This window comes from Cebus imitator, unplaced genomic scaffold (genome assembly GCF_001604975.1).
Source record: "Cebus imitator isolate Cc_AM_T3 unplaced genomic scaffold, Cebus_imitator-1.0 Scaffold455, whole genome shotgun sequence".
Taxonomy (NCBI): Eukaryota; Metazoa; Chordata; class Mammalia; order Primates; family Cebidae; genus Cebus; species Cebus imitator.
In genome coordinates this window covers 1,590,378-1,617,707 of record NW_016107770.1, presented here as the reverse complement: position 1 = coordinate 1,617,707, position 27,330 = coordinate 1,590,378, and the positions used below count along the sequence as shown (strand labels likewise).

Below are 27,330 nucleotides of genomic sequence, written 5' to 3'. Positions count from 1 at the left end.
AGATTCTGTACTTCCTAGTTTACAGTAATTTTAGTAATCTATGTTTAAATGGAGTCACACAAAACCATTGTAGAAAGCTTCATTGAGATGTTTGTTTCCAACATTTGTATTTCCATACATTTTAGGTATAAATAATCTGATGCATTTTATCAACATAGCTAGCTCTTTAGTAACCTCCATCACAACCATTCTTTAACATTTACGATGTCTGTCTCCCAATCTGTCTCCTAACTTCACTTGTATAACAAAACTTTGGAATCACAATACTGAGGGAAGTTGTACAGTGCTATTCTAATTTGGGCTTACTGACTTACAATGTAATTTCATTCTATTTAACACATGCTTTCTTTGATTGGGCTGGTTGTCACCAGGAAAAACTCAGATTTATGTATCCTTAAAGTGAGCCTGACAAGTAATTCTAAACATGGAAGAATTACCACTTTCTCCTGAATCTAACTTGTACAAGATTCAGCAATGTTCTCATGTTGGCAGGTCACCTGATGATGGAATGATTAAGTTTATGCTTTTAACCCCTTTAGGACATTAATTATATCCCTTTGAACTTAGCCCCTGCTCCTTTTAATTTCTGTCATGTGCCCAGAAAAGATGGTTCCATTTTGCTGTGCACTGCAAAATTTAAGAAGTTTTGCATCCAGAAATTTCACAGTACACAGGAACTACGGAACTCACGTCTCCAAAATCCAGGTATATTCTAGTTAAAGGCCTCCTAACCTCATATATCAAATCATCAAATATGGCTAAAATCACATAAATGCATCACATACATGCTCTGTGTATTTATGACATACATTGTATTCTGCTTACAGCATTTATTAATTTGTTGTCATTTCAATAGCTTTGAGGGTACAAGTAGTTTCTGGTTACATGAATGCACTGTACAGTGGTGAGGTCCAGCCTTTTAGTGTACCCCTCACCCAAATAGCATATATTGTACCCAACAGGTAAGTTTTCATCCCCTACCTCCTACCATTCTCTTCTCTTCTGTGTCTCCAATGTCTATTACATTACTCTGTATGTTTTTGCATAGTCATAGCTTAGCCCCTACTTACAAGTGAGAACATGTGGCATTTGGTTTTCCATTCCTGAGTTACTTCACTTAGGATAATAGCTTGCAATTCTATCCAAGTTGCTGCAAAAGATATTATTTCATTCTTTTTTATGGCCGAGTAGTATTCCATGGTGTGTGTGTGTGTGTGTGTGTATGTGTGTGTGTGTATGTGTTTGTGTATGTATAAAACACATTTTCTTTAGCCACACATAGATTGGTGGGCACTTAGGTTGATTCCATATCTTTATAATTATGGATTGTGCTACAATAAACATGTGTATGTAGGTGCTTTTCAAATATAATGACATCTTTTCCTTTGGATAGATACCTAGTAGTGGGATCACTGGATCAAACAGTAAATCTACACTGAATTCTTTGAGAATCTCTATATTGTTTTCCATACAGGCTGTACTGATTTACATTTCTACCAGCAGTATATAAGTGTTTTGTTTTCACCACATTCATGCCAACAGCTATTGTTTTTTGATTTTTTAATAATGACCATTCTGGCTAAGATAAGGTGGTATGTTATTGTAGTTTTAATTTGCATTTCCTTGATGATTAGCGATGTTGAGCATTTTTTCATATGTTTCTTGGCCATTTATATATCTTCTTCAGGGAAGTGTTTGTTCATGTAGTTTGCCCACTTCAATGGGATTATTTGCTTTTTTGCTTGCTGATCTGAGTTCCCTGTAGATTCTGGGTATTAGTTCTGATGTAGTTTGGCTGTGTCCCCATCCAAATCTCATCTTGAGTTCCCACATGTTATGGGTAGAACCCGTGGGAGGTCATTGAATCATGGGGTCAGGTATTTCCCATGCTGTTTTCATGATAGTGAATAAGTCTCATGAGATCTGATTGTTTTAAAAAAGGGACTTTCCCTGCACAAGCTCTCTTCTCTTGTCTGCAGCCATGTGAGATGTGCTTATCACCTTCCACTATGATTGTGAGGCCTCCCAAGCCATGTGGACCTTTTAGACCAATAAACTTTTTTCTTTTGTAAATTGCCCAGTCTTGGGTATGTCTTTATCAGCAGCATGAAAATGGACTAATACAAGTTCCTTATCAGAGGTATAGTTTGCAACTATTTTCTCCCATTCTGTTGATCATCTGTTTATTCTGTGAATTTTTAGTTTATAATGTATATTTACCTATTTCTTCCTCAGTACTAACAATAGGAACACAGTTTCTACATTCTGAATAAGATCATGGAAAATATACAATGGGAAGAAGATTAAAGCATTGGTGAAGTTTTCAGAGTTGAATTCCGAAACCTACTGACTGTCTATAGAGCTATTTAGATGTTCAATGCATCTTCTTAGTTTCCTTATTTGTTCTGCATGTACTTCAGATGCTCCTAACATATTTCTAAAATTATATTCGAAATAAGATTAGTTGTTAGATTTTGCTGTAGCATTGGTTGGGGCAGGGAGTTATACTTTTATAAAACATGTTACATCCTAATAATTAGAAGGCTCTTGTTATTTTATATAGCTTAACCTAGCCCACTATGAAAATGTACGACTGGACATTCATCTTGGGTCTTTTGGTGAAAGTAGATTACATTTTCTAATCGTATCCTCCTATCTTCGTTCACAAACATATGAGCACCATTTTGTGTTGATACTGTTTTTGGAAGTTTACATTAATTAACCATCTCTAACAAGTTATTACTCTACTTGTAAAGTGAGGGAGAGAGAAGTACAAGAGGAACAAACAAGATGGATTTCATTTTGTGTCTCCTCTCTGCCTAACCCTGCTAGGTGTTTCACACATATTATCTTTCATTAGCTCACATTTATGGTTTAATATGCAAGAGTTACAAAAAAATAAAATACATAAATTCTGCATAATTAAATGTGACTCCTGAGCAGAAAGTGCTTTCTCTTCTGAAATTGGCAGCTGAGCTTTGTTCCACCAATGGATCCAGCTGTGACTTGCAGGCTTCTTGATTTCTGGCTGATGGGCAGGCTTGGAGGTCAGCCAAGTGACAAATCTGAAAACAAACCAAGAGTGGGAATGTGCCAGTGACTTCCTGGAAGATAAACATCACAGCCCTGAGCTTAATTCTGACACCCTGGGCATAAAAAAAAGTTCTGCCAAAACTAGATTCAAGCAGAGAATCACAGCACTGGATAGAAATTGGAGGGAATCATTTCCAGGACATAGAAATTCTAAGATGGCCCAGGATGTTTCGCAATGTTTTATCTTCTGTTTGAGACAGTCTTTATTTTTCATGTGATGTATGTTCATAAGCTCCTGGCCTGCAGAATGAATATAATGTTAGAGTAATCCAGTCCTGTCCTCTCCTAGGATTCTTAAATCTCCTCCATGCCTCTGACCATATGCCAGCAATGAGGCATGCTTTCCCTAGCCATCCTTCCAAGAAAATCCTTTGAGAATATTAAATGCATTCAGAAGAACATTCTCATCCTGATAAGATTTCTGTTTTTCCTTTGAGGTTTTTGGCTTCCCAGGAACTTGGAGTTTCACCTTGCATGGAATGGATTCTCTCTGAATATGTATTATCAATTATCTAAGGATTGTGATAGGACAAACTATCCTCAAGCAACCAATACTGCTTATCTTTAAAATGGGAATCAAGGAATAGGGGCTGACCAAAGGAAAGGCAAAGAGAAGCAATGCCATGATTCTTATCTTCTCTACCCCCAATCTTTCCTTCAATACAGAAAGCAGTGGAAATGATTCAAGCAATGTTAAATGATCCTGGTCGTTTCTCCCTGGGTCTTCTAATATGTCACTCTTCTTACAGGAGAGAGATTTTTATCATTCAGCACGATTTCCACTGTACATCAAGAAATCTTCAAACAGCTTTCATAATCAGGAAAATTACAATTTTGTGGGACAGGAAATGCCTGGGAAAGGCCATAGCAGCTGCAGTAGCACAAAGACGTCCTTGCCCTTCATGGCATAAAAGAAGCAACCAGAATTCTACATGACACAGGCAGACTGGCTATCACCCAGGAAAAGAGGAACAATTGCTTCCTAGTGGCTCTTAGCACCAGAAATAGCTGTTTTATCTCTTACTCCCTGAGTTCTTACAGAAGCCAGGATAGTGGATAAACCTGTGTTTCCCTTAAAACACTTCCACAGTGTTGCTGAGTTCTTCCTTGTAGGATGAGTGTGTCCTCAGGAGATAGATCTTCAACTTTGGAAATTTGGCTCTTGAAGATGTCTCAATCCCTCCCTCCATATCTTCTCCCTCCTTGACTCCTGCCCTGCAAGCCACCACACACATGTCTATGTATTGTAATTGTTGGCCCTAAGGCTTCCTGTCCTGCCCCTAGTATCCCTAGGTCCTTAGATTAATCAGTTGATGTAAATTAATTGAAAGTGGGTGGGGAGATCAAAGCATTATCCAGCATTGAAAATTCTCTATTATTCTCATTTTTGGCCCCATCAGACCTCCTGTCATATAGCATTATCTAGATATTCTGCACACCAGACATACTCATTCAATGCTGGTTACCATTTATCTTTCTAAAATAAAAATTCTTTCCTAAATATCATTTGTGAATTTCAAAAGAGGTGGCAAATATTCAACGATTCTCTAGGAAATAGCTTAGAAAGTTGGAATAAGACAAGCAAACTGAATAGTGATTTGACTGCAATGTCTTTCTATTCAAGGACAAATTTGATCATTTTTAAAAGGAGCTCTAATCTCCATTATCCATTAAACCTTGGAAAGTCTTAAACAGTATTGTCCTGCTATCAAATGGGGTATTACAAGAAAAGAAAGTGCACTCAGTTTTACTGTTCAAGGAGTTAGAATTACTACTCAAGGAATACTTAATTTCTCATGAATAAAGTTTTAAAAGAAAAATGTATATATATTACTATTTAAGTCAATGACTATATGCTTTTATGACAGCTGTAAATTTGTACTGAGCTCTGCAGCTGACTACATTCTTTCACACTCATTAGCTATCTGTGAGGCTCTTGCAGCAACCCAACAGAAGGGTTTATATTAGCAGTTCCTCTTTATAGATGATTTAACTGAAAGTCCTACATGAAAATGATCTTTCTGTGAATCAGAGTTAAATGGTAGACCCAGAACACAAACCCAAGACTTGTAACTCAAAATTTTATGCCCTTTCACACAGTATTAAAAAATTAACTTACAAAAAATTTCTCTTGGCTGGGCGCAGTGGCTCACGCCTGTAATCCCAGCACTTCGGGAGGTTGAGGCGGTGGATCACCAGGTCAAGAGATCGAGACCATCCTGGCCAACGTGGTGAAACCCCGTCTCTACTAAAAACACAAAAAATTAGCTGGGTGTGGTGGCGTGTGCCTGTAGTCCCAGCAACTCAGGAGGCTGAGGCAGGAGAATTGCTTGAAGCTGGGAGGCAGAGGTTGCAGTGAGCCGAGATCTCCACTGCACTCCAGCCTGGCGCCTGGTGACAGAGTGAGACTCTGTCTCAAAAAAAAAAAAAAAAAAATCCTCCTGTGGAAAATACACAAGGTAAATTATCTCCATCATTGTACCCGTTTTTCTATCATTTTTAAAATTCATAAAATGTTTATGGAATTAACTTCAAAAATGATGGCTAGTTCACTTATATTTTAATGCTATAAGTATAAGGGTTTGATGCAATGATTTCGTACTTGATTATATTTGTAATCTACTTTAACCAGTTACTAATTTTTTCATCTTTACCTACAGAGACTTTAGAAATTTAGGCGATTTACCACAATTGCCTAACTGAAGATATTATAAACATAATGCAAGACAGAGAAGGCTGAGATGAATGGGTTGTCAGGGTAGTATTGTGTGTAGTCTGAGCATAAAACACCCAACAAAGAAGCACTGTTATTTCAGGATCTACCTCTTTTCTACATTGCCCCATGGGATTGGTGGATGAATCTCTCAATGCATTTTGTATAACAGACCAGGTTGAATTATGAGATTCCTTTGAAATCCTTTTTTTTTTTTTTTTTTTAAATCCTGTCTTAAAAGGTATGGTCAGGATTTAAAAGTAGAAGAGTTGAAATGGAGGACCTACTTTCAAATTCCCTTCTAGCATCAAGCTTGATGTTAGAGATTATAATCTCTCATAATGTAATAGAATTTATATTTAGAGACTTAAAAATCCCTGCACGCCAAAGTTGAAAATGACTTAGGTACTTTTCTTATATTATTCCCTTATAGAAGCCATCTGTTACTTCCAAGAGCTGCTTGGAAACACTGTGCAGAGTGTATCTTAATGTTGTACTTTAGCACATTGATCTATTCCGCTTGACATTCTCTGGCTCTCTCATAATAGCTTTCAACTATTATATGGACTGGAGTGTGGATGCAATGCCAGCTTTCCTTGATGAACTGGAATTACCAACCTGAGACTTAGACGCTGCTCTAAGAATGCTGAACCCAAGAAAGATGGCAAAGGAATCTGAAAAGCCGTGAAAATACAGATCTCATGAACCATGTCATTATTTTGACATTGTATCTTATTTTTGATCATATAGAGTAAGTAGAAATGAAATAAAAGATGGTACCTGTAAGAACAATAGGAATATAGGTTATGGGCCACCTTTCCTTGAAGCCATTTCCAAAATGAAGTTAGTTCCTTAGCCTGCCACAGCCTATTCTCATGTCTTTTCCATTTCCCTGAATGTCCAACACTGAGGCCTATGATTGCCTCCCAGCTAAATCCATATGAGAACTGTCAGCTTCCACTCATTTTGGTCACTGGGACACAGAACTTCATTTCTCACAATATCTGTCCTTCTTCACCCAACAGCTCTCATCAGCATCCATATTATCTGCATTCTGCTTCCTGAGAGCTCTCAAATCTTTCTATTCTCTTTATTTCCACCTTCATCTTTCTAATTCAGGTGCTCTTAACTCTCCCTGACTCAAACTACCAGCTAACTTGTTAGCTACCTGTGCTTTTCCTTCACAGAATCCTTGACACTTCCACACACAATTAACATTTTACTAGTTCAGCTCTCCTCATCCCCACCTTCCCCATGCATGTGACATGTTTCCTGCTGCCCACAAGCCCAGTCCAAACACTTTAGCTGATGTTGCGCTGATCCCCTGGGTCTCAGTCCATCCGCATCCTGTAGACCAATGAGCTCTCCCTCAATGGTACACAACCCTGATTTTCTGACATGGCACATCGATAAACTACCCCAAAGAGAAAATGCCCACTCATCTCTAATTAATGAAAAATAAAACTTGAATGTAAATCTTGGTAATTACTTGGATGTTACTTACTTTCCATTTCATTACCTGTTTTGAAATGTGTTTTTCTCAGTGAATATGCACTGCCTTGATAGCAAGAAAGTTCAGAAAATGCTGGGCTATGGGCCACTTAAAATTGGGCCTTCCTGCTGAGCTCTGCCTTAATTCTGCTTTCCAACTTACTTTCTTACTGGAAATAGAAAATAAGCCCAAATTTTGGTCTAGGTAGCTCTGCCAAGGAAACCATGGGGATTATTCCTGCTAGCATTCTTCCCACCTCCCAGAGGGACTTGATTTCTACTTTCTCCTGCCTAAACCTTGATAGAAATCTCTAACCTTCAAAGGCAACTTCTATCCACTGAAGCTACCAGAAAGCTCTTATTACACACTGCTCCAGACCCTAGGTTCATGCTCTGTCCTGCCCTCAAATTAGCCAAAAACTGGGGTGACAGAGGCTTCTTCACTTTTCTGCCCTTCTGTTCCTCTTCACTTCTGCACAGATCCTACTGTCAACTATATTAGTCAAGCTGTAGACAAACCATGCATTACCCTCCTAGATATATGTTTGTATATACACAGACACATTCAGGTGTGGATATGTGTGTGTATGCATATGTGCATGTATATGTATATGTGCAGGCATGTGCATGTCTGTGTATTTCCCATCTCCTAGCTGAAAAGCAAATACTTTTTCAAAGTTGCCCACTTTATTGCCTCTCCTTAGGGAAGAATGAGGTGCGCTGACAAAGTTTGAAGTTAGAGAAAAACAGGGCATCAGCAAAATGGTAAAATTTAGAACCACTACTCTTTGTAGCTGACTATCTGCAATAGCTAAATTTAAAAGTCATATTTTCACAATATCTCTGCTTTACTTTCCAACTAAATATCTTTAAAAGTTTTTAGATTATTTTTTCAAAACAAATGCTGTAGAAGACCTACATGTAGGGAACTGAATCATGAGGGTGCATGTCATATCTAATAGGCAAGACAATCTTTTTAAGAATAAAAATAAAAACATATTGTGCTATGCATGATTGCTTTTTATGAGTTTCTGTAAACATTTAGGGAAAAAATTGAAAACCAGTGTTGTTGAAGTGTCAACGAACCTTATCAGTATCAGACATTCCACAGAATTCCCACGTGGATGCACGCATTTGTTATGCAAGAAACAGATTTAGAAAATTCATGTGATGATTCTGCTCAGTGTGACATGAATCATGGTTTATGAAGTGTCATGAAAAAACAATGAGGTGCATATGAAAATACATAGGACACAACTATCTCGAAGAAACTAAACAGAAGGGAAAAAAAAGCCATCTGCAAGAAAAACAAAGGTAGAAACATATGGCAAAGCAATGTTCTCAAACAAAGAACAGAACTGTAAATAAATTACAAAGGAGCAGCAAGGTAAAGTAATAGAAATAAAGTCCCAAAGAAAACAGCACTTCCTTGTAAAGAATTAATTACCTTGAAGGAAATTAAATAGAGATATTTTACTTTAGACTGAAGAATATTTCACATTAAAATGTCAGTCAAAATAAAACAAAGATACTAGAAAGGAAAGAACATGAATTAGGAGACCCACTGTCAGTAATACTTTTCTCTGTAGGAATTTTCTTTTAACTAAATACTAAGCTTATCAGGGATAGCAAGATGGAGAGCCAGAACAAATTACAGGGACCCAATATTATAGAGCAGAGCCAGGGGTGCGTCTAGGTCACATATTGGTACAGATCCCAAGTACACATGTTAGAAGTGTTCACCCATACAGACTGAGTTTTGTCTTATTTTGATTTCTTTAACTAGGACCTCCAAATTACCCTTTGAGTACCTCTCTATGATTAAGTGTATCAAAAGCATGTATTAAAGTCTTTTGCACAGGCTCTGGGTTTTACAGGCATAGGGGAAATCCTGTCCCATGGCTGGCTGGTTATGTAACTTCCTATAAAAGGAAGCTGGTTGTGTCTACCACAAGGGCTACTCACAGAATCGAATGAATCACTGTGGAAAACAGTAGGAACAGTGTCTGGGATGTAGAGTTGCCCCATCAATACAGTCTACCTTTTATTTTATCTTTTGTTTCCCCTTTCCATGAAAAAATGTATTCAAACAAAAATTCCTCAAGCTCTTTATTGCAGGGAGCATCCCACTGAGCTGTTGAACAAAAACCTCCTATCCAAGGGAGCACAGGTCAACAAAAAGCATCACCTTAAAAGACAAGAGGAGAAGGAAGAGGAAGAAGAGAAGAAGGAAAAGGAGAAAAAAAAAAGATGGACAGGAGAAGAAGTAGGAGGAGGAGGAAAGAAAGAAAAAGAAATGAGAGAAGGACAAGAAGAAGAAGGAGGAAGAGGGAAAGGAGGAGAAAGAGAAGAAGAACAGGAAAAAGGGAAGAGGAGGAGGTAGAGAAAAAAATAGGAAGAAGAAACAAAAATAATATGACAACGATAATAAGCAGCAGTGGTTTATATACTGGAAAATACAGTGAAATAAATTTAAGAAACTCAATATTATTAAACCCTTATGTTTCTATTCTGCTTTATGCTTACAAAGCATTTTCAAATGATTTCTTGTAAAATTCTGGCATACTATATTATACAAACAAGGGAACTATACATTCAGGGGACATGACCAAGTCATACATCAGGCTAAAGACAAAACTGAGATTCCAATTTCATTTACCCCAAAACTAGCCTAATCTGATTCCACTACACCATGGCCCTCTGGAACTGCTCAAAACAGGACCCCCCACAACACTTCATATTCATAATATTTGCTTTTTAAAGAGTAGTATAACTCCATCCTAATGAAATGCTACCAAAGTACACCTAAAGAAAATTGCCAGTGCTCTCATGATAGTCTGGAAGAAAATCACTAGCTTGTTTACAAGATATGGCAAGCTCATAAAAATAGGATGTATTTTAAAAATAAGCAATTCAATTCTTAAAATAAAAATTATTGATGCTGTCTGTGCTTACTGTTCATGAAGGAAGGTCACCTCCTTTCAATCAAAAGGAAGCCCAAGGCTGAATACATAGTCAAGGCCCTGAAGTCTGCCTGCAGTGGAAGTGCTTTCAGTCATTATTTTGTGGTTAGGATGTACCAGGTACAATGCCTGCTATTAGGACACAAGAAGGAACAAGAAAAAAATCCAAAATCTGGGCAGTTTCATGTATGTAAATCAGCAGTGACTTACATAAATATCATGTGTATGAAAATAACCGTAATGAACCAATTGATAAGCATTATAATAGAAGATCAAGAAGATAGACAGGAGGGGGCTTCTATTTCTCCCTCATCTAGGAAGGATGTAATTTGAGACACCAACTCAAAGAGGAATTTAGCTGGTCCAAAGGACCAGTAGGGAGATTCCAAGGCAAACAAACAAGACAGGGGAGAAAGGAAGGTGATGTGCTTTGGCTGGGTTCCCCCCAAATCTCATGTTGAATTGTAGCTCTCATAATTCCCACCTGTTGTGGGAGGAACCCAGTGGGAGATAATTGAATCATGGGGGCAGTTTCTAACTTATCGTTCTCGAGGTAGTGAATAAGTCTCATGAGAGCTGATGGTTTTATAAAGGGTTTCTATTTCACTTGGCTCTTATTCTCTCTTGCCTGCTGCCATGTAAGAAATGCCTGGCCGGGTGCAGTGGCTCACGCCTATAATCCCAGCACTTTGGGAGGCCGAGGTGGGTAGATCACGAGGTCAAGAGATTCAGATCATCCTGGTCAACATGGTGAAACGCCATCTCTACTAAAAATACAAAAATTAGCTAGGAATGGTGGCGCGCACCTGTAGTCCCAGCTACTCGGGAGGCTGAGGCAGGAGAATTGCTTAAACCCAGGAAGCGGAGGTCACGGTGAGCAAAGATCATGCCATTGCACTTCAGCCTGGGTAACAAGAGTGAAACTCCGTCTCAAAAAGAAAGAAAGAAAGAAAGAAATGCCTTCTGCCTTCCACCATGATTGTGAGGCCTCCCAGCCACGTGGAATTGTGAGTCCATTAAACATCTTTTTCTTTACAAATTACCCAGTCCCAGGAATGTCTTTATCAGCAATGTGAGAACAGACTAATACAGAGGGCATCCTAAGTGAAGTAAACAGTTTGTGCAAAGGCAGAGAAGCACAAGAAAACTTGTGATCCTTGTAAATTGAGAATATAGGTTGATTAGGCAGGTGATATATGGGAGGGTGCCAGGTGAAGAGAGATGGTGCTAAAGTCAGGGAGGGGCATAAAAAAGGAGCTCTTCTCATAAGTGCTCACCAATGCTTCCCGCTCCTCCTCCTCCTTATTGCTCTTAATTTGAAGGTAGAAGATCAACATTTAAAATGAGAAATGAACAAAGAGAGAAGAAAGAATAGGGAGAGAGAGATAAAGAGACAGAGGGAGAGAGATATATATAGAGAGAGATGAAGAGAAAGAGGCTCAAGGATGGAGAGAAGGAGAGAGCATGAATTACAGAGATCTGACAATAACTCACCAGGTGCTGAATACACAGTTATTGGAGGTTATTGCAGAGTGACATGGGGAACATAATTATTCCTGATAAAGACTTTCACAAAGAGGTGAAAAACACACAGGTGTTTCTGTTCTCAAAGCTCCTGTATCTCTCTGGGAAAGCAGAAAGTCAAGATTAACATGGCCTTACAACTATGCAAGCAAACAAATTATACAGGGTCATAAGTATCACTGAGAACCATTCCCAGGGAAGTACAAGGCAAATGGGAGGTCAAGGTAGACATGGATGGAAAAGTAGGACAAGTGGAATTTGATGGAGGCAGATGAAGTGGGAGGGAGAGCAAGAGTTTCCAGACAAGGAAAATCAGGTGAACATGAGTTTGAGGTCAGATTGCTCATAACATGCCCACATCCCACACCAGAAGTGATGAGATGTTGATGGGTCCATTTTAAGAGAATGGAGAAGATACTGTGGAAGCATGCTCTTAGCTGATGTGACCCTGTGGTAACGTGACTAAAAATCAGAGTCAGAACAGAGCTGTAGGAGCAAAGCAGCAGGAAATGTTAATTCAAATGAAACAAGCAAGTATATATTCCATCATTATTATGGTCTTACCACTGTATGAGATCTTGAAAACACAAAGATGATTGAAACCTGATACTGTTTTTAAGGAATTCGTGGTAGAATAGAGAGATACACACCTTAAGCCACCACAATTCAACATATGGAGGGATGCCACAGAGCTTAGAATGAGGAAGCCGGTAGGGAAGTCAAGAAAGTGATACACAGTAGGCAATTTCTAACTGCGTGATGCAGGTGAGGAGGAGTTAGCAAAATGGGCAGGTCAGAGGGAAATGGGTAGGAAAACACAGGGAGCCATGTGTGCAAATATGAATGCATGAAAGAATATGACACTGAAACGCAGGACACACAGAGAGAGGCACTGAATGTTGCTGGTGAAAATGTGGCTGAGTGCCCCAGCCAATCAGACCTCATTAGACCTGGTAGAAATTAAGTGATGGAAGCAAAGTTCTTAACCAGGAGGCATTGTGAATGTGAAGGGTATAGACTTTGGAATCATACAGATCTTTGATTCTGGTTGGTCAAATCACTAGCTATGTCACCTTAGGAAAGTCATTTAACCTCAGTGAACTTCAAATGTGTGATCTTAAAATGGGGATCAAATGACTGCCCCGCTTTCACTCAGGCTCTTGGGTAGAATAAATAATAAAATAGTGTCTAGTGTGTATACCTGCCACATAGTGGGTACTTAGAAAATTATTAAAACTCCACACATTTGGATAAAAACAAAGAAATATGGGTTCTGATGGATTGTGGAGTATCGGTTCAAATAGGTGCCTGCAAGTTGGGGCATCTTGCAGGTAATGCCAGCATACAGAAACGGGTCTGAATCTAGAATACAGAGTGGATTCACAAAATAACCCATAATATAAGGACTTTGAGTCAGAATTTCTGTAAAGAAACTATGCAATAAACCAAGACAGAGAACACAGGATATTTGAACAAGAAGAGAATTAAGTTGCATTTAGATATAATCAAGTAATGCCCTAATCTCTTCAAATCATCAGTCATGTTACATTGGAATGTAATTGCTGGTTTTAATCGATGGAGATTCCTTAGAGCTTAATATAAATATCTGGATATATTTGAGAGATAAGAAGGTATGTTTGCAGTTACAGAATTTTGCTTTCCTTAGGAAGCTGGGCTTCATGAGATTTGAGAGCAGATAGACTGTCTGCCCAGACAAGGGCGGCAATCAAGTCAGACTCCAACTCAGACAGGAACTGCCATCACCTGCATGGAGTATGGGCAGAAGTGCTATGATCTAAAGAGGCACTGATGGTTTCCTGACAGTTTGGACAAGGACAACCCAGTAGCCCTAGCGAGTCATCAAATACTGCAACAAGTTTTATTAGGCACTGTCTGAAATCTTAAACTAAGCAGAACAGGCAGATCTATAAAATACAAAAGGATGTTCATAATTATTGCGAGAAAGAGCATGAAGCAGACACAAACATTCTGGGTCATGTACAGTTAGTTCTCTAGGAGTGAGACGCTGCATCTCTCTACTACAATTGCATTAAAAGGCTGAAAATATAAATGGATATCTGGGTCTTGCATTCGCCCTAGATCCCTTATTGCGCTATTTTAAAAATGGACTCTAACCTCCACTGCAGAAAGAATTCACACAGTTAGTATTAATACAGTGGCAGGCAGTTCTAATAGTAACACCTTTAGAAATTAATTCACTGTGCTGATTTCCTCATCATTTTGAAAACTGGAATTAATATTATCATGACTACAGAGTGCAGATTTTATGGAAAAAAGGTTTTATTCCTGGGAAGAGTAACTCAATTGCTTATGAAAAAGCCAAAAAAAATACGATTTTTTCATAATCTTCCAAAATGTGTGTCCTGAAAATTAGAACTAGAGTCACCTAGTTCTAAAATACACGATTTCATTAGATTAAAAAAATGAAGAACTGAAGCACAGAAATGAGACAAACAATATTCACATGAATAGATGAGGTAATTATTCTTTCACTGCAGCTTATGTATAATACATACCTGTTAAAACTAATACCACTGTCCAAGGTTATTACAATTTGCATCTCTCCTGTTTTTTAGAAAAATAGAAACATAATCACTTTTATCCAAGTCACATGAAATAGTTTTTGTCATCAGTAAATTGTGAAGTTAATTATTTTGCAGGATTTCTTTAAGGTGTATGGTGGTTAGCAGTAAATATCAACTACCCTTCCCAAGCAAACCGGCAAATAAAGGATACTGAGATCGATTAGTCAACTCTGCCACCTCTCCTAGGGCTAATTTCAGTGAATTTTTTCTCTAAATCTGTTTTCTGGACAGCAGTATAGACCCAAATCCCTGTTAGTTTATTTTGTAATGTTGGTGGGTCGGGGATTAGAGATCTCTGTGTGTGAGGGGGCTCCCAGGAGTCTGAGGTTGCCCGATAGTTCCTTACATATGCTGGTTTGGCATCTAGAAGGAAGAGTTCCCATCATCCTGCAAACGAGCAAAAAGCACAGAGCAAAATACCTCAGTGATGTATAGATGGTAATGAGATTAAAGGGACTGATTTATCCTCGGAGAAAAAAATCCCAAAGCAGCCTGTAAACATTACAAATTGTGAAGGTGTAGAAGCTGGTTTGGTTATAAAACTCCCCTACTCCCACAAGAATTGCATAACTTTATCAATCTACACATTATGCTGGTATATACATGACATTGCTTTTGATTAGTAGGCAAAACTGGTGTCTCGGGGCCATCTGGCATTTTATGGATAGGCACAATTGAACTCAGTCAGGTGGTTTATATTCTTTTGAATACACACTTGGAAATCAGTAACTGTTTGACATTACAAAAAGCACCTTTCTGTTCTGGAATCTAACTCTCTACATTTTTTTTATTTTTTCTTTACCATGTAGGGGACGCAGTGGCTCAAAGGTGGCACGTTTGTATAAGAAAAACATGTTGAAAGTCTAACAGACTCAGAGCTCTTACATTTTGGAGTTGACAGCTAAACCACCTTTTTAGAAAGGGTCGTCACTGACGAGGCAGGTGATAGTAGCATTAGTAACTCACTTTTCTTTCTTTTTTTGAGACAAGGTCTCACTCCATCAGGATAGAGTGCAGTGGTGTGATCTTGGCTCACTGCAACTTCCACCTCCCTCCCAGGTTCAAGCGATCCTCCCACCTCACCCTTCTGAGTACCTGAGACTACAGGCTCATGCCATCACACATGACTAATTTCTATATTTTTTTCTTGGTAGTGACAGGCTTTCATTATGTTGCCCGGGCTGGTCTCAAACTCCTGGGCTCAAGCAATCCAACTGCCTCAGCCTCCAAAAGTGCTGGGAGCCACTATGTCCAGCCTTGTTTCTTATATACGCAGTGATTTTCACTCACATAATGAGTCAGAATTTTCTAGGCCTTCTTAAAATCTTCCCCTTAGGTCATCTTCAGTTGATCTCATAATCACATTGTTCTAGAAAGTGTATCAATGAAGCTTTGGACATTTCCATGTTGAAAGACATTCCACACAGATTAGATTAACTCAAAATGCACTTTGATGGGCATGACTGTTTCAGCATCCTTAGAAGAGTCATTAAATAAATTGATCCATTTGAGCAAAAACAGATTTTGGTAAGCCCTTCTTACTTCCCTTGCTCTTCCAAGCAGGTATAGTAAGAAGGTGATTCTCTCCAGATATTGAATGAGTTTAACTGTCTCATTCATAGGAAATTTCATTTTACCATTTTGGCTTCAGCCTAAATATTATAGTTCCCTGAGTGTGTGTGTGAGGATTCCAAGGTCACATGGCTTGACTGGATACTAAATCTGCTCTTCATTTTGTGGGCAGTTATTAATTCACTGAAAGTTTCTGAATATCCATTGTGTTCCAATTTTGTTCCTAAGTGCAGGGTATGCAAATATGTCTGACCTGATTTCTGCTCTCCAGCCTAGTAATAGAGACAGACTCACAAACAAATAATTATAGTACAATGTGTTATCAATCATGATAAAGGGATCTGCATGCTGCACTAGGAATACAGAGAAGAGCACTCAGCAAGGCTTTGAATGAACCAGGAAAAACACTTTCAAGTGTCCCATTTCCCCTAAGGAAATCCCTTAATCTTTCTTTTTTAAATTAGGTAATTATAAGAATATAGAATTCCTAGGCTCTAAATCTCAATAGAAAATACACTTTGCAAATAACAAGGGTTTGTTGAGGGGCTATATGCACAGCTATAACACAGTTCTGAACATCCATAGTGAGGTCATGCAACAGTTTAGATCAAAGGAAGCCCCAGTGTAGTTTGCAAAGACTTTGAGACTTTGTAACAGAAAGAATCTCTGCTACTCAATCAGTTTCTGGCTTCCACCCACAATCATCAATAAGCAAGATGGGTGAATACTCTAGTCTCCAGCAGAGTGATGCACTGGATCCTTAGATTATCATACAATCCCTGGATTCCCCAAGTAGGCCAAGTCATTAATGCTGGGTGACAGGAACTTATGCTGTCCTTTGTTTCATTCTGATGGATTTCAATGGCAACACCTCTGGAGGCAAACAGTCACTTTTCAAGATCTACATTTCTGATTGGGTCAAACTGGAACAATATGTCCAATAATGAAAAGAAACACTATTACTGTAGAAATATACCCATATTGATAGATTCCTATGTGTACAGAATACAAACTTCCTGTATACTATCTTAAAAGTATCTTCATTATCCTGAGACATGCACATAATGGATTATTATGACCTAAATGCTAAAATTAAATTTGACATGGCTGCAAAGGTCTCAACCAAGAAGACTGCATCACTAAGTCCAAATCACTTGTTCAAGTCTTTTGATTAGAGGTTTCATTAAATGTAGTCACTAGACATGTCACATACAGCAGGATCCACATTGCCATGCATGATGATGTTAAGAAAACCAGTGTGGAGGCGGTTGATAAAGCTCTTGGTTTGTTTTCTAAACTGAATTTCCTAAAGAAACATTGACCACATGCGTGAGAAGATTCTTCCAGCAATTGTAAGCCATAATCAAATTTCCTCATAAATGAATCGGGTCAGATGACAAATCTCAGTATTGCATTACTCAGTTGAGTGATGGGAAACATAGCATATCTTTGTTTTGAAGAGTTTTATTGTCACAGAAAAATTAAGAATTTCTCTCACCTTAAGAATAACAAGAAGCATCCTGCATACCCATATGGCGTTAGCATGACTACAAGGTAGTCTCTGAAAGCCCAGGACAGACAATATATTCAGTTCCTTTTTAGAAGGGAAACAGTCTCTCTAAGCCTCGGTTCCTATCAGCAGAGAGACTACACAATTTATCATCCAACCTGTGACACCTGGAAGTGAAAGAGGGCAGGATCATCTGAAGGGAAACTGAGCAACAGGTGTCAACTGTAACTGCCCTAGGTAAATATATAGTTACCCTAATTATCAGAAAGAAGTGTGTTTGTCCAATTCAGTCATTTATGTCCTCTGACTATACATTAGAATCATCTTGGGGGAATATATGCACATAAACACACTGAACTGGATCATCTCTAAAACCTTTTCTGGCTTTCAAATTCAAGGATCATAATTTCTGAGCATAAATTTATGGCACTTGCTATTGGCGAAGTTGTGTAACTACAAACTATTCTCATATCTGGAACACATCCAGTAAGATAATGACCAATATTCATTTAGGAAGAGTTTGCAGTTTACCACAAAAGTGTTTTGCAGTTTGCAAAAACACTTTCTCAGTGTCACCTTTTTTTCTTTAAATTCTAACCTTAACCCTGTCAGAAAGTCGGGTTGGCTTATTATTATCAACTTTTTGTAGGAGAGGAAATCATTGCTTACAAAGCGTAAATACACAGATTTAAGTCATACAAAGAGCAAATGGAATAATTAAGCCCATGTCTTGATTCTAAATGGTGGCAGATAAGAGAAGGTACCTGGCCCTCTTCTGCATGGGTTTGAACTCTACTTCTGTCTCTTTCTTAGCTCAATAAATTGGTTCAAGTCATTTAATCTCTCTAAACATTATCTCTAAAGTCACAATAATATTAATTCTTGCTTCACGGTGACGCCAGTATTTCATGAGGTATTACATGAAAGGTCTTAGTACTATGCCCAATAAATATTAACAATCATTGCTATTAGTGCTATCGTTACTCTTCCTCCATTCTTCATCCCTCCTTTTACCACTGTAATTACTATCTACTATGATGACTACTACTATTAGAACTCATTACATAAGCCTTGTTTGCTATGGTCTGAATGTTTGTGTTCCTACCCCTTCTAAATTCCTATGTTGAAATCTTCACTCCCAAGGTGATGGTATTAGGAGGTGGGGTCTTTGGGAGGTGATGAAGTAATGAGGGTGGGGCCTCATGAACGGCATGAATGTCCTTATAAAAAGGACCTCAGAGAGCTCTCTTGCCCCATCTACCATGTTGAGGACAGAGCAAGAAAATGCTGTCTCGGAACCAAGCAACAGGCCCTCACCAGACACCAAATCTGCTGGCACCTTAATCTTGGATTCCCAGCCTCTAAAACTCCAGAAAAACATTTCTGTTGTTTACAAGCTACCTAGTTTATGGTATTTTGTTATAGCAGCTTGAACAGACTAAGATAGTATTATAGGCAGAATAAGTGTATTAGTCCATTTTCACACTGCTCTAAGTACCCAACGCCTGAAATCCCAGCACTTTGGGAGGCCAAGGCGAGCAGATCACCTGAGGTCAGGAGTTCGAGACCAGCCTGGCTAACATGGCAAAACCCCATCTCTACTAAAAATATAGAAATTAGCCAGGCATGGTGGTGCACACCTGTAGTTCCAACTACTTGAGAGGCTGAGGCATGAGAATTGCTTGAACCCAGGGAGCAGAGGTTACAGTGAGCCGAGATTGCGCCATTGCACTCCAGCCTGGGTGACAGAGCAAGACTCTTGTCTCAAAAAAAAAAAAACAAACACACAAACAAAAAAAAACCTCAAGACTGGGTAATTTATAAAGAAAAGTTTTAACTGACTCACAGTTTTGCGCGGCTGTGGAGGCCTCAGGAAACTTATAATCTTGGTAAAAAGGAGAAGGAGAAGCAAGTACCTTCTTCACAAGGCAGCAGGAAACAAAGAGAGAGCAAAGGGGGAAGAGTCCCTTATAAAACCATCAGATCTTTTAATAACTCACTCACTATCATGAGGATAGCATGGGGGAAACTGCCTACATGATCCAATCACCTCCCACCAGGTCCCTCCCTTAATACCTGTGGATTACAATTCGAGATGAGCCTTGCATTGGGACACAAAGCCGAACAATATGAATAAGTGTCCCTTGAGCTAAACAAGCTTAATCACAATGAAGCCCTTTGTGGTCATCTTTACCCTCCTCCCACACACATTCTTAAATAAAACAAACCACACATGAACAGTCTTCAAGTAAGACACTGTAGGGAAGCATACACCCAGAAATGTAGCAATACCAAACTCTGGCAATCCTGGGCATTTATAGCATAGGGACAGACTCTACATAGATACTCAAATGGATTTAGAAACATAGGTGACTGGCAACCTTGGAGATGTGCCACCAGAAGCTCTTTTTGGAAAAGAAGTCATTGACTAGCTTCACGGATTACAGTTGGCTGGCAGCCTCCAGCTGCAATCTCTCAAGATCAGCTGCTGTGTTTACCTGGAAGTCACACTCTTCTTGGGGGAGCTCCTAGCCAAGGTGGAGTATGGTGACCAAAACTAGGGTGTGTCCATTTCTGTCTTCTGTGTTGCTGCCCTATGAAAAATCTTTGCACTGGAGACCCCTGGGCTGGCTGAACCTTCCTCAGAGATACAATGACACCTGAGGATCTTCCTATCCAATCTTCCTCCATTCCCCCTTCCCTTCACAGGTTTCAGACTGCACTGTGGTCAAAAGCCCCCCAGGTCCAAAGTAACAGCCTCAAACATCTCCACACATCTTAAACAACTCTACCCAAGGTTGTACTCTACTTATTTGAGAAATAATGAAAAAAAAATTCTAGGTAAACACTTTGTTCCAAAATTCTGTTATTTTCCTGGTTTTCTAATAGTTTACTTATTTGGACAGTTCTATAGAGTTACAAGGTTGACTGGCTTGTCTTTTTAATGGAACGCCTACCACATATGGCTTAGGGAAAAAGTGATTATGGATCATGATCTTTTTATGTCATCTTTGTATCGCAAACTAAATTTGTTAAGCCACGTTAGCTCAAAGATATATTTTAATAATGCTAGATCTATAAATTGTAGGAAAGTGAATTAGAATTTCAAAATGTATTTAGTTCCAAGGAATTGGATTACTTGAAGATATATTTTTCATCTGAAGAGAGAAAAGGTGTTTTAAATTGCTGCCCATATTAACCATTTAGTAATTTTTGTTTTTCAACATATTTAAAACATTAAATAAAAAATCTTCATGCTAAATAGTAAAGTATTTCAAAATATTAGTTTGATCTGGTAATCTAAATGTTTTTAATATAAATATTGTTAAGGTTAAGGATAACAAAATAGTTTCAGTTTCTGTGTGTAGTCTATACGCTTTGCACATATTAACTCATTTAGACTTACACATTTAAAAGCTTAAGTATAATCATTATCCCCTTACCACACATTTTATTCATTATTCTGTTCTAGTAAGTTAAATGTTTTTAATGTTAATCTTGCCATGATTTAGAATAACAATATAATAGTTAAACTGTTCTGAACACTTAACAAATAGTATCCCATGCTCCTTATATATATATATTAGTCATTTAGCCTCATAAACATTCTATAATTTAGGTATAATAATTATCCACAATGTATAGATTAAGAAACTGAGGGAGGCGTGTCATGGGTGCGACATACTGGGGCCAGTGTTGTGTTAGGTAAAGGAATTTGCCAAGACAGTTATAGGTAAAGAAAGGCAAATTTTTTACAGAAAGTATGAAAATACATTGCAAGGGTGTAACAGGCAGCACAGCAGAGAAGGGAATGTCTGCCGAGAGGCAGAGGCTGGAAGGAAAGTCTTAGAGGGCTGTGCTAGAGGGGGATATGGGTGGAATGAAGTCATGCTGTTGGGGTTATGTGCACAGGGAGGTAGTTGTGTCAGTGGGCTGTTTGTGATTGGCTGTCTCTCACTACAAATTCATTGTGTTCCTCACCAGGGGCCCTCCCCAATCTTGGACCCTTGCCCACTTGGGGCCCCTTCCTTGTTGTTACTTACTTATCAGGACTCCTTAAGGTAGAACAAGAGGGCAGAACAGAAAGTTCTACAGATTGTCCCCCAAGCAAGGACATCAAGTTAACAAATAGTTACACAGAAAAAACACCTGTATAAGAACAAAAACTCAGGTGAGTACTCATAGGACCTGGTTTTAACTTCATATCACTGAAAGAGACACTGAAGAGAATAAAAAAAGTCCTGAATCACCAACGCCACCAATCCCACGCCCCACAGCAGCAACACTAAACTCAGTGCTGTCCTATTAGAGCAGAAAAGAAAATCAGACCACTGTCACCACCGTTAATTCAACTTAATACCGGAAGTCCTAGGTAGGGCAATCAGACAAGAGAAAGATATAACCGGCATCCAAATTGGAAAAGAAGAGTCAAATTATCCTTATTTTCAGATGACATAATCTTATATTTAGAAAAACCTAAAGACTGTACAAAAAAGCTATTAGAACTGACAAATTCAGTAAAGTTGCAGGATACAAAATCAATCTACAAAAATCAGTAGCATTTCTATATGCCAACAGTGAAAAAGAAATTTAAGAAGTAATCCCATTTAAAACAGCCACACATAAAATATAATACCTAGGAATTAATGAAAGAAGTGAAAGATCTCCATAGTAAAAACTATAAAACAGTGATGAAAGAAATTGAACAGGACACAAAAAATGGAAAAATATTCCATGTGTATGGATTGGAAGAATCAATATTGCTAAAATGTCCAGACTACCCAAAGCAACCTACAGATTCAGTACAATTCTACCAATATGCCAACAGCATTCTCAGAAATAGAAAAAGCAATCCTACAATTTCTATGGAACCGCAAAAGACCCAGCATAGCCAAAGTTATTCTAAGCAAAAAGAACAAAACTGGAAGAATCACACTACCTGACTTCAAATAATACTACACAGCTATGGTAACCAAAATAGCATGGTATGGCATAAAAGCGGACACATAGACCAGTGGAGCAGAATAGAGAACACGGAAACAAATCCATACACCTACAGTGAACTCGTTTTTGACAAAGGTGCCAAGAATATACACTTGAGAAAAGACAGTCTCTTCAATAAATGTTGCTGGAAAAACGGAATATCCATATTTAGAAGAATAAAACTAGACCCCTATCCCTATCTCTTACCGTATACAAAAATCAAATCAAAATGGATTAAACACTTAAACCTAAGACCTCAAATCATGAAACTACTACAAGAAAGTGTTGAGGAACATCTCCAGGACATTGGTCTGGGCAAAAAATTTTTGAGCAATACCTCACAATCACAGGGAACAAAAGCAAAAATGAACAAATGGGATCACATCAAGTTTAAAACCTTCTGCACAGCAAGGAATACAATCCACAAAGTAAAGAGACAATCCACAGAAAGAGAGAAAATACTTGCAAACTACCCATCTGACAAGGGATTAATAACCAGAATAGGTAAGGGGCTCAAATAACTCTCTAGAAAACAAATCTACTAATCCAATCAAAAGGTGGGCAAAAAATTAGAATAGACATTTTCCAAAAGAAGACAGACATACAAATGGCAAACAGGCATACGAAAAAGTACTCAACATCATTAATCATCACAGAAATGCAAATTAAAACTACAATGAGATGTCATTTCACATCAATTAAAATAGCTTATATCCAAAAAGCAGGCAATAACAAATGCTGGTGAAGATGTGGAGGAAAGGAAACCCTTGTATACTGTTGGCAGGAATGTAAATTAGTACAACCACGATGAGGAACAGTTTGGAGGTTTCTCAAAAAACTAAAATTTGGGCTATTGTATGATCCAGCAATTCTACTACTGGATATATACCCAAAAGAAAGGAAATCAGTATATCAAACACATATCTGCACTCCTATGTTTTTTGCAGCACTGTTTATAATAGCTAACATTTGGAAGTAACCTAAGTGTCCACCAATAGCAACCAATGAATGGATAAAGAAAATGTGGTACATATACACAATGGAGTACTATTGAGCCATAAAAAAGAATGAGATGCAGTTATATGCAACAACATGGAAGAAACTGGAGATCATTCTGTTAAGTGAAATAAGCCAGGCACAGAAACATCACATGTTCTCACTTATTTGTGGGATCTAAAAATCAAATCAATTGAACTCATGGAGGCAGAGTAGATGGATGGTTACCAGAGGCTGGGAAGGTTAGTTGGGATGGGATGGGAGATAGGTGGGATAGTTAATGGGTACAAAAAAATAGAATGAATAAGACCTACTATTTGATGGCACAAGAGGGTGACTACAGTCAATAATAACCATACATTTTAAAATAAAGAGTGTAATTGGATTGTTTGCAACTCGATGGATAAGTGCTTGGGGGATCAATACCCCATTCTTCCTGATGTGCTTATTACACATTACATGCCTGTATGACAACATCTCAGGTACCCCACAAATATATACACCTACTATGTACCCACAAAAATTGAAAATAAAAAATTTTGAAAAGAAAGAAAGTGAGGGACAGAGAGGTTAAGTAACCTTCCCAAGGTAACACAGCCATAGGCGGTACAGCCTAGATTTGAACCAGGTAGTCTGCATGAACCAAGAAAAGCAAATGCTGACTTATCTTAAGCAACATCAATTAAACTTGTAGTCTGTGAATGTGTGCATATGTAAAGGTAACAACACACTTGCAAATTGAATAATTTTGAAGTGAACTTTATATATATATATATATATATATATACATATACATATATACACACACACACACACATATATATATACATACACACACATATATATACACACACACACACACAATTGTTTGATTTAAAATGTATCAGAATGTTAAAATCCAAATGCTCATAGCCCTTGTCAAAGTACTCAACTTGAATAGTCAAGGCATATTCGGGCTGCCAATACTCGGATTGGCAACCTGCCCTCACTTGTTCAAATGAGTCTCTTATTGCAGGAGAGTTCCTGGAAGCAACATAATCAATTAGCAAGCTATACAAGCAAATCCGTCTCAGCACTCACACCTATCTGGTTTTAGACTAGAATTTTCCAGTTGTGCTTCAATCATTTTGTCAGCTGTCTTATAGTCACTTATTGATAAGTATCCATTGAACATCTACTGCATGCCTGTCCCTCTGTTAAACCCTGGAGCTATTAAAAGGTCAGTGTGATTCTAATACTACATAGACCTAGCAAGAGGTATTACATTTTAGACTTTAGCTTAGAGAAAAAGAATACAAATTATATCAAATGTTGATCATTTATTTCCCTATAGGCTATTCACAAAATACCCTAAACCTTTGAAGACAATTCCAAATTCCTTTTTCTGGGACTATGACACAGTCCTGATTAAGGTACCTTCTCAACTCTTCAGCCATGCCCTGGAATTCTATTGGCCCAGGACTGATCATAGGAATCATGTTGTTTTCACATGTGACCTGACCCCAGGACTGGAGTGGGTAAGATCCCACATTGTCTTGTACCACCTTCCACTTCAGGCTTAGATTTCTGTATTGCAATAGCTACCATCTTTAACCCTCCTTAGACTGTGGCCTACCTGTGTCAGTCATTATTATGTCCATAGTGCCTATGAAAATGTCAACACACAGAGCACTCTCAGTTGATACTGAGGAATATATACATTCTTGGAAACATATTCATCAATTATGGAAATAGTTGGTAAGCTCTTAATTTATGTTGAAGAAACACTTGCTTGAAAGTATGAGTACTGATAGGTGTGTTAAAATATATCTTATTACTTTACAGACATCCTTGCCATTGGTGTATTTAATGTTTCTAGTATTGAGGCCCCTGGCATGTCATAATTTATACATTTATTAAGACACAAATTCTACCAGCATGGTTGTTAAAAATAGTGGGTGAGAAAAAGTCACTTCAGTGGTGACAAAGCCTAGTAAATACTCAAACACCAACATCTAATATAATCTTTGGTCTCTTATCCATAACAATTATGTGCAAAAATGATACTCATGAGTCTAGGTTATTGATAAAATGTCTGGAAACAAAATATGTAAAAAGGAGTCATGAATATTTCATAATATTAGGTAACTTACTATGTAAGAACTTAAATTATTGGTAGCTCTTTTATTAGGTTATAACTTATATGGTAGGTTTTGACATAATATTTTGTATTAAAATTTGAGATACAAATTTCTACAAAGTAAATTACAAAATGCTTTTACCTATATGTGTGTGAATATATCATACATATAATTTTACATAAGTAGTCAATTTTTAATTCCTGTTTGTATTCTTTAAATTTCCTATGATGAACATGTATTTCTTTGGAAACTGGAAAAAAATTTTTTCTTAAAAAAACTAAATTCCAACAAGAATAGAAAGAATGTATATTTCTTTTGTGAAATGAACAGTCCCCACTGAGTGTGTATATCTACACACAAACATAATAGAAAAGCCTATCTTCATATCCTAAAGGTTACATTAGCAGTAGCTTTAATGTTAAGATCTAATGAATAATTATGCTACTTAATGTAGAAATCGTCTTATGTTCATTTTTAACCTTTAGTTTGCTTCATTAAAAAAAATAAAATGAATCTATAAAGTGGGCTTAATAAAGTAGTGAGTATTTGCTAATCCAGTGAACATTTTAAATAAAAATAAAAATTAAAAACAGTCTAAACAAGTATCTATACTCTATGACTGTTTGAATTTTTAATTCTGGAAAAAATCAAATTCATCTATGTTTAAAATCAGTAAGAGTTCTGCAGAGTCAAGGTAGAGGATGCATGAGACAAGAAAGACAAAAATGACACTGAGTTATTCTCTTTTCAATCTTTACTAATTTAATTTTGCACTGAGATTTCAATCATGACTCAGGTAAGTAACATAAAGCAGCTCTTGCCATGCAGCACATGTAGATGCAAACAGATAATAAAATTTGATCTGAAAACTTTCTGATGCCTCGCTGGAGTTGGTTTGGGAAAGGGTAAAATACAGGTAGTGGGAGAGTCAGCTGGTTTCTCAATGGACTAAGGCCACGTGAAATTGAGACTTCCTTGGCTCTTTCAACCCAAGGAATTGTGGCTTCTCACCTGCATTTACTTACTTGGGTCTCTGATTTGCAATATCCAGTTCACATCCGCCAGCAGGGGGAAGACTGGAAACAGTTATACAAAGGCATCTTGAAGACAAGAAATCTACTTTCACACGCAGGTCAGGCCCACCTGGCATCAATTTTTGTGGGATTATGCATGTAATCTTGGAGGATACACTAGCACTATTCTGAAAGTCACTCATTAACTAAGGGCACACATTTCTGAGACTCTGCTGTACTTAATTGCTACTATCTTTTTAATCGAGTTCCTTGAAAAAATAAAGCATCAGAAGTTTTCTGAACTCTGACAGCAATCAACGAAAAGACAGGGAGAAAGTGAGGGCTATAATTACAATGATGATAGTTCCTCAACAGAGTAATCAAGCCAGCTCGTGTTTATTGTTTTCCAGTAAAAAAAAGTACAGGCTCTGAGCACTGATTTGAATCTGGACTTCTTTCCTGGCTTTGCTTCCTTCCTGTCCAGGCCCCTGGGAAAGTGCCTTGGCGTTTTGGGGCGAGTGCCTTTATCCAGCTCTAGGGTGTTTACTGTGGACACTGACATGATGAATACAACATGGTGAGCAAAGACACTGGCACACAGTGTGGGCTCTGCAACTGCTCCCAGATTATTTTTATTATCTTTTATTTATAAAATGTTGTGTTCATCTTCTGTATTGATCCAGTTACCAAAAAACTGTAAATAATAGTCAGAGAAAAACCAGATATCTAGATATAGATCTAGATGT

At 37.9% G+C, this 27,330-nt stretch overlaps 1 long non-coding RNA gene across 1 annotated transcript in view; it reads right to left on the bottom strand.

Annotated features, from left to right (window-relative positions):
- Positions 1-2,771: 2,771 nt before the first annotated feature.
- LOC108291468 overlaps positions 2,772-27,330 on the bottom strand; it is a 37,053-nt gene continuing 12,494 nt past the window's right edge. Inside the window, exon 3 of the long non-coding RNA XR_001819914.2 lies at positions 2,772-3,065. This is a non-coding gene — a long non-coding RNA (uncharacterized LOC108291468). The remainder of the gene's footprint in view (positions 3,066-27,330) is intronic.